This window comes from Rhinoderma darwinii, chromosome 1, assembly GCF_050947455.1.
Source record: "Rhinoderma darwinii isolate aRhiDar2 chromosome 1, aRhiDar2.hap1, whole genome shotgun sequence".
Lineage (NCBI taxonomy): Eukaryota > Metazoa > Chordata > Amphibia > Anura > Rhinodermatidae > Rhinoderma > Rhinoderma darwinii.
Window position 1 is genome coordinate 477355373 of NC_134687.1, and position 15407 is coordinate 477370779.

Consider the following 15407-nt stretch of genomic DNA (forward strand, 5'->3'; position numbering starts at 1 on the left):
ACCATACATTTACAGTTTCTTGATCATATGGTAGATCTACCCTTGAAGGCCACTTTCACATGTCCGTATTTGGCTGGATTCAGACGCAGCGTGTTTTGCGACATTTGAGCTGTGGCCAGATGTCATTGGTCAAATATTCTGCTTGTTACAAATTGTCTTTTTTTTTTTTTCTGCCTTGCGTTTTTTTCCCCTTAGTGGCCTTTTTTTCAAAATTGCAGCAAAGGTAGATATGGCATTTTTCTTCCGTACATCTCCTTTAGGTTTTTTTTTTGTTTTTTTTTCCTTAAAAAAACCCAAAAATGCATGTGTCAATTTGTGTTTGGTTTTTATGGTGTTTTTTTCAGAATAAATCATGTGTTGCAAAGAGTACTCTTTACACCGCATGATCATTCAATCACATGATTTGCACTGTAAAAAAACAAAAAAAAAAACACATATGTGCAGGTTGGAACACACTGGGGGAATGTATTCGTTTACGCAAGTCAAAAATTGACGCACGCCACAGTTGCGTTAAGATTTTCACTTTTTTTTTTTTTCTTGCCACTTTCTGAAAGTGATGAAGGCCGGGGGCCTAAGTGGTTTATCCAAACTGACATAAATTATGGCCTAAATCTACACCTGATTATAGAGGTGTACATTTGCATTTCTATTGCACGGACAGCCAAGAGATGCGCCAAAATTATTAAAAGGTGTCCAGTGTTTTGTATCTGTATTCAGAAGCCAAAACTAGTAGTGTAACCTAAAAAAAAAAAAAAAAAAAAAGTATAATTGAAATATTTGCATCTCCTAGTTTGGGTTACAAATACTGGTGCAAAATACTTCCATGTGAAAGACCAAAGTTCTAAATGGATTTGATGGAAATGAAGGGCGGGGGGCATTTTAAGGGTTAGGGTAAAGCCATACGTTTGAAACATTTAAGGAACCAGTCTGAACTGGTATGTATTGGGGTATGTTCACACGCTAAACAAACTGCTGTAAAATACGAATCCGTTTTCAAGGGAAAACTGCCTCTGATTTTTAGCTGTTTTTTGATGTGTTTCTTGCGGCCATTTTTGGAGCTGTTTTTCTATTGACGCAATGAAAAACGGCTCAAGTCACATGCACTTCTTTTTTGCGTGGGAACGAAATGCCATTTTCCCATTGAAATAAATGGGCAGATGTTTGGAGGCGTTCAGCGTTAACGCCCCGAAAAACGGCTGAAAATAGGCCGTGTGAACATACCCTTAAAGAGGCTCTGACACCAGATTTTCAAACCCCTATCTCCTATTGCAGCAGATCGGCGCTGCAATGTAGATAACAGTAACATTTTTTTTTTTTTTTTTTTAAAAACGAGCATTTTTGGCCAAGTTATGAGCATTTTTATATTTATGGAAATGAGCCTTATGTCCAACTGGGCGTGTATTGTGTATGTACATCTGGGCGTTTTTACTTGTTTTACTAGCTGGGCGTTGTGACTAGAAGTGTATGATGCTGACGAATCGGCATCATCCACTTCTCTTCGTTACCACCCAGCTTCTGGCAGTTCAGACACACAGCGGGTCCTCGGTCATCCGACGCGATGAAGTTCCTGTGGGAGGAAGTGACGTCACAGCGTGATCTCGCGAGGACACGCTGTGTGTCTGTGCACTGCCAGAAGCTGGGTGGTAACGAAGAGAAGTGGATAATGCTGATTCGTCAGCATCATACACTTCTATTCACAACGCCCAGCTAGTAAAACAAGTAAAAACGCCCAGATGTAACACATAATACACGCCCAGTTGGACATAAGAAAGGCTCATTTGCATAAATATAAAAATGGTCATAACTTGGCCAAAAATGCTTGTTTTTGAAAAAAAAAAACCAACACGTTACTGTTAACTACATTGCAGCGCCGATCTGCTGCAATAGGAGATAGGGGTTTGAAAATCTGGTGACAGAGCCTCTTTAAGCTAGATTCAGACAGGCGTTTTTCACGTCCGTGGTGCATCTGTTCTCTGCGCTGCGGGATAACATATCACGCATCCCCCATAGACTACAGTCTATGGAGGGACGCGTGAAGCGTGGAAAAAAAATAGGACGTCCTATTTTCTCACTGACCCTTCACATGGGCCGTTGAAACCACGGCCATGTGAACGGCCACATTGAATTATATAGGTCCGTGTGATGGCCATTAAACACGTTTGTGTGAATAAAGCCTTAGTGTAACATTGCACTACAGATGGAGCATAAATGTTTACAAGATTTTGTTTAAGGAGCCTCACACACGAGCGTGTTTGGTCCGTGATATACAGTCAGTACGTCGGCCGCATTTCCCGGATCGAACACAGTGCAGGGAGTCGGGCTCCAAGCATCATAGTTATGTACGATGCTAGGAGTCATTGCCTCGCTGCGGGACAACTGTCCTGTACTGAAAACATGATTACAGTACGGGATCATTGTCCCGCAGCGAGGCAGGGACTCCTAGCATCGTACATAACTATGATGCTTGGAGCCCGGCTCCCTGCAGTGTGTTCGGTCCGGGAAACGCGGCCGACGTACGGACCGTATATCACGGACCAAACACGCTCGTGTGTGGGAGGCCTTATATCCTGTCCATTTACCCGTTAGTGACTGCCAATACGCCTTTTAACGGCAGCCACTAATGGGCTTTATTCCAATGCATACGCGTTTTCACTATGCTTCATCGTAATAAATAGAGCAGGGAGTAAATCTCCCTGCTCTCAGCTAGCTGAGGGCTGGGAGCAGCCCTGCTCCAACAGACAAGATTGATATCTGTATCTATCTCTCCAGTTTAACCCCTCAGATGCGGCGCTCAATAGCGAGCGCCACATCTGAGTGATTTTGGCGAGAGGGAGCTCCCTCTCTCAGCAACGGCATCCTGTGATAAGATCGCAGGATGTTGGTGGTTTCTATCGCATTTATAATACACTGCAATACTTTTGTATTGCAGTGCATTAGTGCCTGTCCGTGTAAAACGGACAGGCATCTGCTCGTCTATACCGAATGGCGAACGCCGTGAAAAATTAAACAATGGCAGAATTGCTGTTTTCTGTGAATCCGCCCTTAAAGTGATCAAAAAGTCGCATCTACTCCAAAATGGTACCAATAAAAACTACAAGTCGTCCTGCAAAAAAAAAAATCCCTAATACAACTGCATCCGCGAAAAAATAAAGTTCTGGCTCTTGAAATATGGAGACAAACAAATAATTTTGAATAAAAGTGTTTTTACTGTGTAAAAGTAGTAAAACATACAAAATCTATATAAATTTGGTATCGTTACAACAGTCACAACCTGCTGAATAAAGTTATTGTGTTATTTATACCACACGGTAAACGGCGTAAATTTAGGATGCCAAAAACGGTGGCGAAATAGTTTTTCTTCTATTCCCCCCCCCCCCCCCCCCAAAAAAAAGTTAATCAATAAGTGCTGTGTACCGCAAATTGGTGCTGTTAAAAAATACAACTTGTCCCGCAAAAAACAAGACCTTATACAGCTATGTCGACGCAAAACTAAAGTTATAGCTCTTGGAATGAGACGATGGAAAAATGTAAAAAATGGCTTGGTCATTAAGGCCTAATATAGGCTGGTCACTAAGGGGTTGAACAATCTAACATTTTATTTTTACTGGGTATCTTCCAGATTATGACATTACCTGTGCTGTGGTCTATATACAGTGAAGGAAATAAGTATTTAATCCCTTGCTGATTTTGTAAGTTTGCCCACTGTCAAAGACACGAACAGTCTATAATTTTTAGGCTAGGTTAATTTTACCAGTGAGAGATAGATTATATAAAAAAAAAAAAAAAAACAGAAGATCACATTGTCAAAATTATATATATTTATTTGCATTGTTCACAGAGAAATAAGTATTTGATCCCTTTGGCAAACAAGACTTAATACTTGGTGGCAAAACCCTTGTTGGCAAGCACAGCAGTCAGACGTTTTTTGTAGTTGATGATGAGGTTTGCACACATGTTAGATGGAATTTTGGCCCACTCCTCTTTGCAGATCATCTGTAAATCATTAAGATTTCGAGGCTGTCGCTTGGCAACTCGGATCTTCAGCTCCCTCCATAAGTTTTTGATGGGATTAAGGTCTCGAGACTGGCTAGGCCACTACATGACCTTAATGTGCTTCTTTTTGAGCCACTCCTTTGTTGCCTTTGCTGTATGTTTCGGGTCATTGTTGTGCTGGAAGACCCAGCCAAGAGCCATTTTTAATGTCCTGGTGGAGGGAAGGAGGTTGTCACTCAGGATTTGACGGTACATGGCTCCATCCATTCTCCCATTGATGCGGTGAAGTAGTCCTGTGCCCTTAGCAGAGAAACACCCCCAAAACATAATGTTTCCACCTCCATGCTTGACAGTGGGGACGGTGTTCTTTGGGTCATAGGCAGCATTACTCTTCCTCCAAACACGGCGAGTTGAGTTAATGCAAAATAGCTCAATTTTAGTCTCTTCTGACCACAGCACCTTCTCCCAATCACTCTCAGAATCATCCAGATGTTCATTTGCAAACTTCAGACGGGCCTGTACATGTGCCTTCTTGAGCAGGGGGACCTTGCGGGCACTGCAGGATTTTAATCCATTACGGTGTAATGTGTTACCAATGGTTTTCTTGGTGACTGTGGTCCCAGCTGCCTTGAGATCATTAACAAGTTCCCCCCGTGTAGTTTTCGGCTGAGCTCTCGCCTTCCTCAGGATCAAGGATACCCCACGAGGTGAGATTTTGCATGGAGCCCCAGATCGATGTCGATTGACAGTCATTTTGTATGTCTTCCATTTTCTTACTATTGCACCAACAGTTGTCTCCTTCTCACCCAGCGTCTTAGTTATGGTTTTGTAGCCCATTCCAGCCTTGTGCAGGTCTATGATCTTGTCCCTGACATCCTTAGAAAGCTCTTTGCTCTTGCCCATGTTGTAGAGGTTAGAGTCAGACTGATTCATTGAGTCTGTGGACAGGAGTCTTTTATACAGGTGACCATGTAAGACAGCTGTCTTTAATGCAGGCACCAAGTTGATTTGGAACATGTAACTGGTCTGGAGGAGGCTGAACTCTTAATGGTTGGTAGGGGATCAAATACTTATTTCTCTGTGCACAATGCAAATAAATATATATAATTTTGACTATGATTTTCTGTTTTTGTTTTTGTTTTTTTATATAATCTATCTCTCACTGGTAAAATTAACCTAGCCTAAAAATTCTAGACTGTTCATGACTTTGACAGTGGGCAAACTTACAAAATCAGCAAGGGATCAAATACTTATTTCCTTCACTGTAGCACCAAGGTGCTCTTATTTACAACCTCTCGTCACGATCAACATATTTTTATGGCTTTTATATATTATTTTCATTCCGTGGCTCATTAAAAGATCTTCGTATATAAGGAAAGCAGGCCGAACTATTTAACCTTTCAGGGTTGACTATACTGTAATGCAAATATTATCCAAATATATGCCATAGAAATCAAAGAAGTCCGCTCACGTAAGTGATTTATACAGCAGTGTGCCCTTCTGGCACTTGACTCCTACTTTACACCACTTCTGCACTGATGTCCAAAAGGGTTTGTGGTGTCCAAACCAGGAGGCTGTTTGATGTTTTACTATGAGACTCTCTAGTGATCCCTCCATGCAGACACTACACTAGTACATGTTTTATAGTGTAAAATTAATGTAAAGGTTTGTTAACTAACTGCAGTTGTTAATTTTTCCTGGATATTTTTCAATAAATTACAAACTCTAGATTTGTTTCTACATTTCTGAAGCTTCTTCTGATATATTTTTTTTTTCTGGTGATGCACTTCTTCACATAATACCTGGCTCAGGGTTCCATCAGACTTTTCTGTCAGGGGAACCCATCAACTGAAAGGCAAACGGAAACCATAGATTTCTGTCAGCATTACCATTGAAATCAATGGTAATGCTTCCGTTGCTAATGGTTTCGGTTTGTCACCGTTCCATAAGGTTTCCGGTTTTTTGACAATAGCGTAGTCAACTGCACTATTCCATAAAAAAAAGCGGAAACCTTATGGGACGGAGACTAACTGAAGCATTACCATTAAAATCAATGGTAATGCTAACGGAAAGCTATGGTTTCAGTTTGCCTTTCATCTGATGGGTTTCCCTGACAGAACCCAATGCTGATGTAAACAGGCCCTTATATACTGGAGTTTGGTTTGGTTTAAAACTGAAGCTGGCCATAAATATAAGATAAAATCAAATTGCTGTGGTATTAACTGACCGCTATCTAATTTGTTTGTTGATCTGCCACTTTTTTGAAAGAAGATTGATCGGCTATTTGTTCCTGCAGAACAACAACCTTCACCGTACATTCCTTTGTCTTTTTATGTGTCTTAAAGGTTTATGTTCTGGTTTCCTACCGGGGAATGGTGGTTTTGGGTTTGTGTCCCTTGTAAACACTGAAAAACGTTAACTAAAAACTTGTGAAAGTTAAACTGGCCATTCATTAGTGAATACAGACAGCAGTTTTCTGATGACCCACCTTGGACATTTATGGCATTTCCACAGGATATGCCATAAATATCAGAGAGATGCGGGTTCTAGCTTACTCTGCTCCCGCTGCCTCCCGGCCCTTCCTGGTTAGGTTGTTGGAAGTTTCTGAAACGGCATACCATGGCGAGCTATGCTGTTTCCGGAACTCAGTAGCTACGTAAACCGCGTAGCTCTCCGTGCTATGCTGTTTCTGGAACTCTCGACCACCTAACTAGGATGTAGCCGGGAGCAGAGTAAGCTAGAATGGGGTTTAGGGAGCCCTGTTCTAGAGAGAGGTGCGGGTCCCAGAGGTTGGATATGCCATAAATGTCCAAGATGGGAAAAACCCCTTTAAAGAGGCTCTGCCACCACATTATCAGTGGCCTATATTGTACGTGATATGATCGGCGCTGTAATGTAGATTACAGCAGTGTTTTTTTATTTAGAAAACAATCATTTTTGATGGAGTTATGACCTATATTAGCTTTATGCTAATGACTTTCTTAATGGACAACTGGGCGTTGTACAGAGGAGTGTATGACGCTGACCAATCAGCGTCATACACTTCTCTCCATTCATTTACGCTGCAATTGTGTTCTTACTAGATCTCCTTTTCTCGTCAGCAGTAGTTGGATAAATAGAAATCCTCCTGCAGAAACAGTGATTCCAGTCCAGACGTGTCAGCACAGCCAGGGTTATTATTCCCCTTTTATTTCTAGTCCCCAAATCAAAGGGGAGATGCAGAGTGATAATAAACCTAACACGTCTGAATGTACATATCCAGTACAAGAAGTTTAAGATAGACTATTATTTCCACCATCAATCTGCTCAGACCCTTCTGCTTCATGGCCTCAATAGACCTACAGGATGCTTACTTCCATATACCAATACATCCAGACTCACAAAGATTTGAGATTCGCAGTAACATTGAAGGGGAAAGTTCATCATCTTCAGTTCCAGGCCCTGACATTTGGCCTCTCGTCTACCCCCAGGATATTCACCAAGATTACGGAGGTCACATCCTATCTTCATCAGAAAGATATTAATCATCCCATACTTGGACGATCTATTAGTATCAGCAGAATCTTATCAAAGATTAAGTTGCCATCTAAAGACGATGCAACAGCTTTTGTCATCCCTGGGCTGGCTGATCAACCTAGCAAAATCAGACCTGTCACCTGGGCAATGAAAGGTATTTCTAGAAATTCTCTTGGATTCTCAGGTCCAGACTTAGTTTCTTCCAAGGGAGAAGAGAGTTGCGCTACTTCAGAAGGTCACATCCTTCATTTATCAAACATCGGCTTCTATAAGGCCTTATTTACACGAGCGTATTTCACGTCCGTGATACGCGTGTGAAAATCACGCACATCGCACGGACCTATGCAAGTCAATGGGGCCATTCAGACATTCCGTGTTTTTAGCGCATCACGCACCCATTGAAGTCAATGGGTGCGTGAAAATCACGGACGCACATCCGTGTGCTGTGCGTGATTTGCACAACAGTTGCTCAAGAAATGATGAGAAAAAGAAAAACACCTTCATTTCATTTTGAAAACATCAAAACCGCGTGCCATAAGGATGGTATACGCGTGAAAATAACGCAGACACGCACCAAACACTGATGACACACGGAACAGCAATGCACGCAAAATGCTTACGTTCGTGTAAATAAGGCATCTGCGGAGGGCACTGTGGCAGTATGTACAGAGGACACTGGCATTAACTAGGGGTGTGTTGCATTATCTACAGAGGGCACTGTGGCAGCATCCACATAGGACTCTGTGGCAGCATCTAAAGAGGGCACTGTGGCAGCATCCACAGAGGGCACTGTGGCACTATCTAAAGAGGGGCTGACCAATCTTGACATGTGTGTCTGCCAAACGCTGCCAGCTGAGCCGCCGGACTGCATTTAGCGACACTTAAACTGGAAAACTGGATTGTTGAAATAAGCACGTGGAGAAATATCTCAAATTTTAAACCTAGTGGTATTATTATAGTAATGTAGTATTGTTATAGTAATGTAGTATTATTATAGTAATGTAGTAGTGTTATAGTAGTTCAAATAACTAATTGATTAACAATAATTTTGTATTGTATCAAATTTGAAAGTAATGCGGCCCGTCAACTTCCCATTTTTTCTATATGTGGCCCACTTACCCGGCCGAGTTGGAGACCCCTGCCCTAAAGCAATCTCTGATGTGGTGGACACAAGAAGAAAATGGATCAAGAGGTGTCCTGTGGTCACAGAGGTACCCAGTAGTCATAACTACAGATGCGAGTCAGTCCGGATGGGGAGCCCATTCAGGTCAGAACCTGATCCAGGGATCATCGAACCTCTCTCAAGAGCTTCATCAAACTTAAGAGAACTAACTGCAGTCTGGGAAGCTCTGAAAGCTTTAGGAGGTCTACTAAAGAGCAAAGACATCTGGATATTCTCAGACAATGTCTCTACGGTAGCACACCTGAACAGGCAAGGAGGAACGAGAAGCCAGCTCCTTTGTCCGGTATCAGAACCACCCATCTGGGTCAAGCAAAATGTTCAGTTTCTAACATACTATAAGCTATACATCTAAGAGGAACAGAAAATCAGATAGCAGACTACCTGAGCAGACAGACCTTGTTTCCAGGAGAGTGGTGTCTAGATTTGCAGATATTCAAAGATCTTACCAGAAGATGGGGACAGCCAGAGCTAGATCTGTTCGCAGACAGGAAGAACAAGAAGGTAATCAAGGTCTTTTTCCTGTCCTACAAAGACAATCCGGCAGGAGTAGATGCCATGTCTCAATCTTGGAGGGGCAACTTCTATATGCCTTTCCTCCATTCCCTCTCATCCCCAGGGTACTGAAGAAGGTCTTGGAGGAGAAAGCGAGGGTTATTCTAATAGCCCCATATTGGCACAAGAGGTCATGGTTTCCACTATTGCTGAGGATGTCTCAACAAGCCCCCTGGCATCTACCTCCCAGGCAGGACTTGCTGTTTCAGGGTCCAATCCTTCACCCAGAGGTGAACCAGCTTCATCTTACAGCTTGGATGTTGAACGGAACATGTTGATGGAGAAGGGCCTTTCAAAAAAAAGTGGTAGATACATTATTGAACAGCAGGAAAAAGGTCACCTCCAAGATTTACCACAGAGTTTGGAGAACCCTCCTCTCCTTCCTGATGCGAGCCTCTTCAACAGACTCTTTTCTCCACCCAGGATATCCACTATGCTGGATTTTCTTCAGTCAGGTCTCGATTTAGGCTTAAGAAGCAGTACCTTGAAAGTCCATACTGCAGCCCACAGTGCCTTCCTGGATCAAAGGCTAGCAGACCATCCGTGGGTTAAGAGATTCTTCAGAGCAACTTGTATGGCGGCTCCAATTGTTTCCAGAGTCCCTACTTGGGATCTGAATTTAGTACTGACAGCACTTACCAGACATCCTTTCGAACCAATTCAGGATGCTTCCTTGAAATTCCTAACCTTGAAGATGTTTTTTCATCTATCAATAAATCTGCTCGCAGAGTTGGAGAAATACAATCCTTCTCATTCTCTTCTCCCTATCTAAACATCCTGGAAGATAGGATCATTCTAAAACCCTTACCCTCCTTTCTTCCAAAGGTAGTGTCCAAATTTCATTTTTATCAAGAGATATCCCTTCCCCTAAGAATGAAAAGGAGGCAGAATTTCATACGTTGGATGTCAGAAGTTGTATCCTAACCTATCTAGACAGAACAAAATCTTTTAGATGTCAAGAGCAACTGTTAATTCAGTTCCACGGCAAAAACCAAGGTCACAAGGCAAGCAAGATTTCTATTTCAATATAGATCAAGGAAGCTATTTCTCATTCGTACAAGGTTATGGAGAAGTCTCCTCCTTTGCTGCTTAAAGCTCATTCAACCAGAGCTGTTTCTACCTCTTGGGCTGAGAGTGCTTCTGCCTCAATTGAGCAGATCTGTAAGGCTGCGCCATGGTCTAGTCCAAATACCTTTTTTAAAGCTTGGATGTAATGTCCGACCAAGACCTTAGCTTTGGCCGTAAAGTTTTACAGGTCATTGTCCCCCCTAAAAAAAAATCTATGTTAATCCTCCTGGTGGCGCTCTCGTGGAGGTGTAGGGGGAAAAATGATTACTACTGGATTTTCCTTTAAAGGGAAGGTGTCACAAAAAATTGTTTTTTTATATAATATTGCTTTTAGTATGTCATTAAAATACATTTTATTTATTTGTGTTTTTGTGTTGTACTTTTTACTTTCTTTTACTTCTCTATGGGGGCTGCCATTTTTTTTTTCATCTCTGTATGTGTCGATTAACGACACATACAGAGATGGAATACGGCACATACATCCCCATAGAGAATGCGAACAGGAGCCGTTCCATTCACTATAGCGTACGCCGTCTGTGTGGGAACGGCGCATGCGCCGCTCCCACACAGACCAAAAGGAAGGTCTTTGGTAGAGCGACATCCGGCGCCATTTTCATGTGGACTGGAAGCCGCGGCCGGACAGTAAGATGACAACTTCCGGTCGCGGCTTCCGGCCATATGTTCAAGGCAGCGCAGACGCAAGGACTAGGAGCGGAGGCAGGAGCAGGTAAGTTATGTTTGTGTGTGATGTGTGTGTGTGTGTGTGTGTGTGTGTGTGTGTGTGTGTGTGTGTGTGTGTGTGTGTGTGTGTGTGTGTGTGTGTGTGTGTGTGTGTGTGTGTGTGTGTGTGTGTGTGTGTGTGTGTGTGTGTGTGTGTGTGTGTGTGTGTGTGTGTGTGTGTGTGTGTGTGTGTGTGTGTGTGTGTGTGTGTGTGTGTGTGTGTGTGTGTGTGTGTGTGTATATGTTAGTGAGTGCACTCAGAAAATGGCGGCACACAGTGTAGGAGGTTTGAACATTCAACCCCCTCCTTTCTCATGGCACTAGCCAGGATAAAGGAGGGGAGATGGTGTGAGGACACTAGAGCGAGTGTGTCTACTCCAAATTTGCAGCATAAAGCAATGAGGTTGCTTTACCACATTGCCAATGCTGCAATTTTGGGAATTGCTCCCTCTAGTGACCAGCACATGGAAATGTTATAAATTAGAATGTAATTTATAATATTTCCTGACTTGTGAAAAAATCATTTAAATCAATTAAACAAATACTCCAAGTCCTAATTAGTTTGCGAACCCTCTATGACTGGGTATATAAACAGAGATATCAAATATGGAATCAGCGTTTAAACATTGGTGTAACAGTGGTTTAGACCCTAAAACACACCGGAGCCTGCAGTTAACCGCACCTAAATATCCTGATGTTAAGGATACACAACAATGCCACTGCCCCCTATGCAAAATTCCCTCACTTAACCCGACCCTACGCGTTTCTATACTTATCATCAGGGGTCTGTAGCTTGGTCAGTCTGGCCGACAGATCCTGTAACTTTAACTGGATTGTATATTTAAATAAAACAGGTATAATTTGTTTGCTCGTTTAAACCTTCAGGCTGTACGCAAGCCAGTCTGTAAATCCATTGGGCCTCTTTGCGCAGAATGAGGTTATCCCAATCCCCTTCTCGTTTAGGAGGACGTACCAGTTCAATTGCCTGAAATTTCAAACATTCTGCCCTGCCTTGATGTTTTGCATGTACATATTTTGATATGGACGTATCTCTCGAATTTGTAACATCTCCAACATGTTCCCTAATCCGGCGCCGAAACTGCCGCACCGTTTTGCCCACATAATTCAGTGGGCATGGACATGTAATTAAATAGACCACACCAGCCGTTTTGCAGTTTACGAAATCTCGGATGTCATACTCAATCTTGGTGGTGACACTTTTGAATTTTTTCACACTTTGGATAAAGTCACAGGCTTTACAACTACCGCATCTATGTGTGCCCGGTATCTGCCTATCCAACCAAGTGCCTTTTTGTATTATAGGGTCAAAACAGCTCTGCATCACCCTATCTCTAATGTTTTTACCTCTACGGAACGTAACTGAAGGCCATTATGTTATCTGATCCGCCAGGTCCACGTCGGCACCTAGGATACGCCAGTACCTTTTGAGTATTTCCATGATCTCAGATTGTTTGGAGTCAAAAGTACCTATGAGCCTCGTGACCCTTTCCTCTTTCCGTTGTCTAGGGACTAAAAGACTCTGCCGATCTGCATCCCTCGCTCCCTCATAGGCCTTTCTAATTACCCCCTTAGGGAAGCCTCTCTCCTTCAATCTGTTTGTGAGGTCATGTGCCTGTAACTCAAAATCGTCCATCGAACTACAGTTCCGGCGTACCCTCATAAATTGGCCTCTGGGGATCCCTCGTTTGAGGGGATAAGGGTGACAACTGTTCCATTGAAGGAAACTATTGGTTGCTGTCTCCTTACGGTGTACTTTTGTACGTATTGCGCCTTCCTTAGTTTTAATTATCTTAAGATCTAAAAAAGATAATTCCTGATCACTGATTTCACATGTGAACCTGAGCCCTAGATCGTTTACATTAAGGGCTGCCACAAAGTTATTGAATTCCTCCACTGTGGAATTCCAAAGCAACAACACGTCATCAATATATTTAATCCAGATACCTATTGATGAAGTCCATTTAACAAATTTATCCCCAAAGACCACTGTCTCTTCCCACCAGCCAAGAAACAAGTTTGCATAGGTGGGAGCAGTGGGACTCCCCGTCTTCAAAGATAAATACATTCCTTTCTAACACAAAGTGTAGTAATTGCAAAACAAGCTGGTTATGAGCCACATATTGAGTGCCCCTAGATTTAAAAAAATATTCCACTGCTTCACAGCCAAGTCTATGTGGAATGGAGGAATACAAAGCCTCTACATCCAAACTGGCCAGAAATTTATTTTGTTCCAATGTGATACCCTCAATTTGTTTTAAAACATCCATGGTATCATGTACATATGATGTGAGACCTAGTACAAACGGACGCAGCACCTGGTCTATATATGTATTCACATTCTGGGTTAGATTGTTAATACCTGATACAATGGGTCTACCACGTAGGGGAGGATACCCTTTGTGGATTTTTGGCAGGCTATAAAAGCATGCCATGATAGGAAATTGTGGAAATAAAAAGTTGAATTCACTAGCACTGATCAGGGACCTGCTCTTTGCATCCCGTAGGATACCTAAAAGCTCCTTCTTGAACACTGCTGTGGGGTTATCTTTTAGAATGGTGTAACAGTCAGGATTGAGCAAAATGTCCTCACACATTTTCTTATAGTCTTCTCGACTCATAACCACAATGTTCCCACCCTTATCGGATGCTTTTAGAATGATATTCCGTCTTTTTTCCAAAGTGGTAAGAGCTACACGTTCAGACCAAGACAGATTGTTATCAATGCCCCTCATATCCTGACTCAAAGCTTTGATCTCTTCACCCACCAGATCTACGAACAGATCTACGTTGGTAAAATCTCCCAATGGCGGCAACTTCCTACTTCTAGTTTTCAAATTAGTAAAAGGACCCAGTCCTGGAGCTCTACTCGATTCCTCAAGTAACCCTTCCAAGGCTTCTAGGCCTTCCAAATCAGATTCCTCTAAACCCATTTCCAGACATTTTTTCCTGTTGTGATGTTTGAAAAACTTAATCCATTTTAGTTTACGAGCAAACAAATTCAAATCCTTGATCCAGGTGAATGAATCAAATTTCACTGTGGGGACAAATGAAAGTCCCTTCTCTAAGAGCATGATCTCAGATGGACTCAAATTGTATTCAGATAAATTAATTATTTGTAACTTATCTGTTCCTATTCCCTTTATAAATCCTTTTGTCCCCTCAGCATGTAGCGGGAAATGGGGGGATTGTTGGATAAAAAATTGATCCGCAATATGTATCCAACTTAATATTGATATACTCTATCCTTGAATAGTATGAGGCTCTGTGCAGTAAGTAGATACTTCTACAGCCTCCCATCGAGTCTGCACGTTCTGTGGAGTTTACGATGTTGCTTCCGGGTATGTCAGCTGACGGCCGGGAGTCACATGGTCGAGCGTCACGGATGGGTGGGCGAGTGTGATTGGCTGGTTCGTAGTATGCCGCCGAAGCCAGGGGGAGGAGTATCCAGTTCATAGTAACTCAGAGTCCCGTAGTGAAGCATGCCGCTGACATCTATGCGTGCATGCTTCTGTGTTGTGCAGTAGAATATCTGCTGCTGAAGAAATATCGCTGGCATCCTGGCCAGACTGATCAAGTTACAGACCCCTGATGATAAGTATAGAAACGCGTAGGGTCGGGTTAAGTGAGGGAATTTTGCGTAGGGGGTAGTGGCATTGTTGTGTATCCTTAACATCAGGAGATTTAGGTGCGGTTAACTGCAGTCTCCGGTGTGTTTTAGGGTCTAAACCACTGTTACACCAATGTTTAAACGCTGATTCCATATTTGATATCTCTGTTTATATACCCAGTCATAGAGGGTTCGCAAACGAATTAGGGCTTGGAGTATTTGTTTAATACGGTTTTAAAATACACGGTTGGGCTTTTCACGGTGGTGATTGTACCCCTGTTTTTAGATAGCTATGAAATAAAAGTTATACATTTTACTCATTTATCACTTCAGTGAATTTACAATTTTTCATATTTGTGGGAGCACAATATAGATCGTTTTAAATACAGTGAATTAATAACATAGTTTTACCCTAAAATAGACCTTTTATTTGTGATAGTCATTGTCTACCGTAAATTTGAATATATTGCATGTCTATATTAGGGTAATTGGGTCAGCGCTACAACAATGATTGGCGGGGGGGGGGGGTTGAACGTTTTTCTTTGGCGTGGGTATTTTATGTGTATTTATTATGAATTTTTTTTTGCACTTTACTTTACTATTTTTTTATTACTATGGTCTGTCCCTCAAAGGTCAAAAAAGACCTTTGGGGAACTTTATATTATTTTTTTCTTTCTTTTACACAATGCTTTTCCACTGTAACTGGAGCTGCACAGCAGCCCCAGTTACAGGGGAAATCAACCCTCT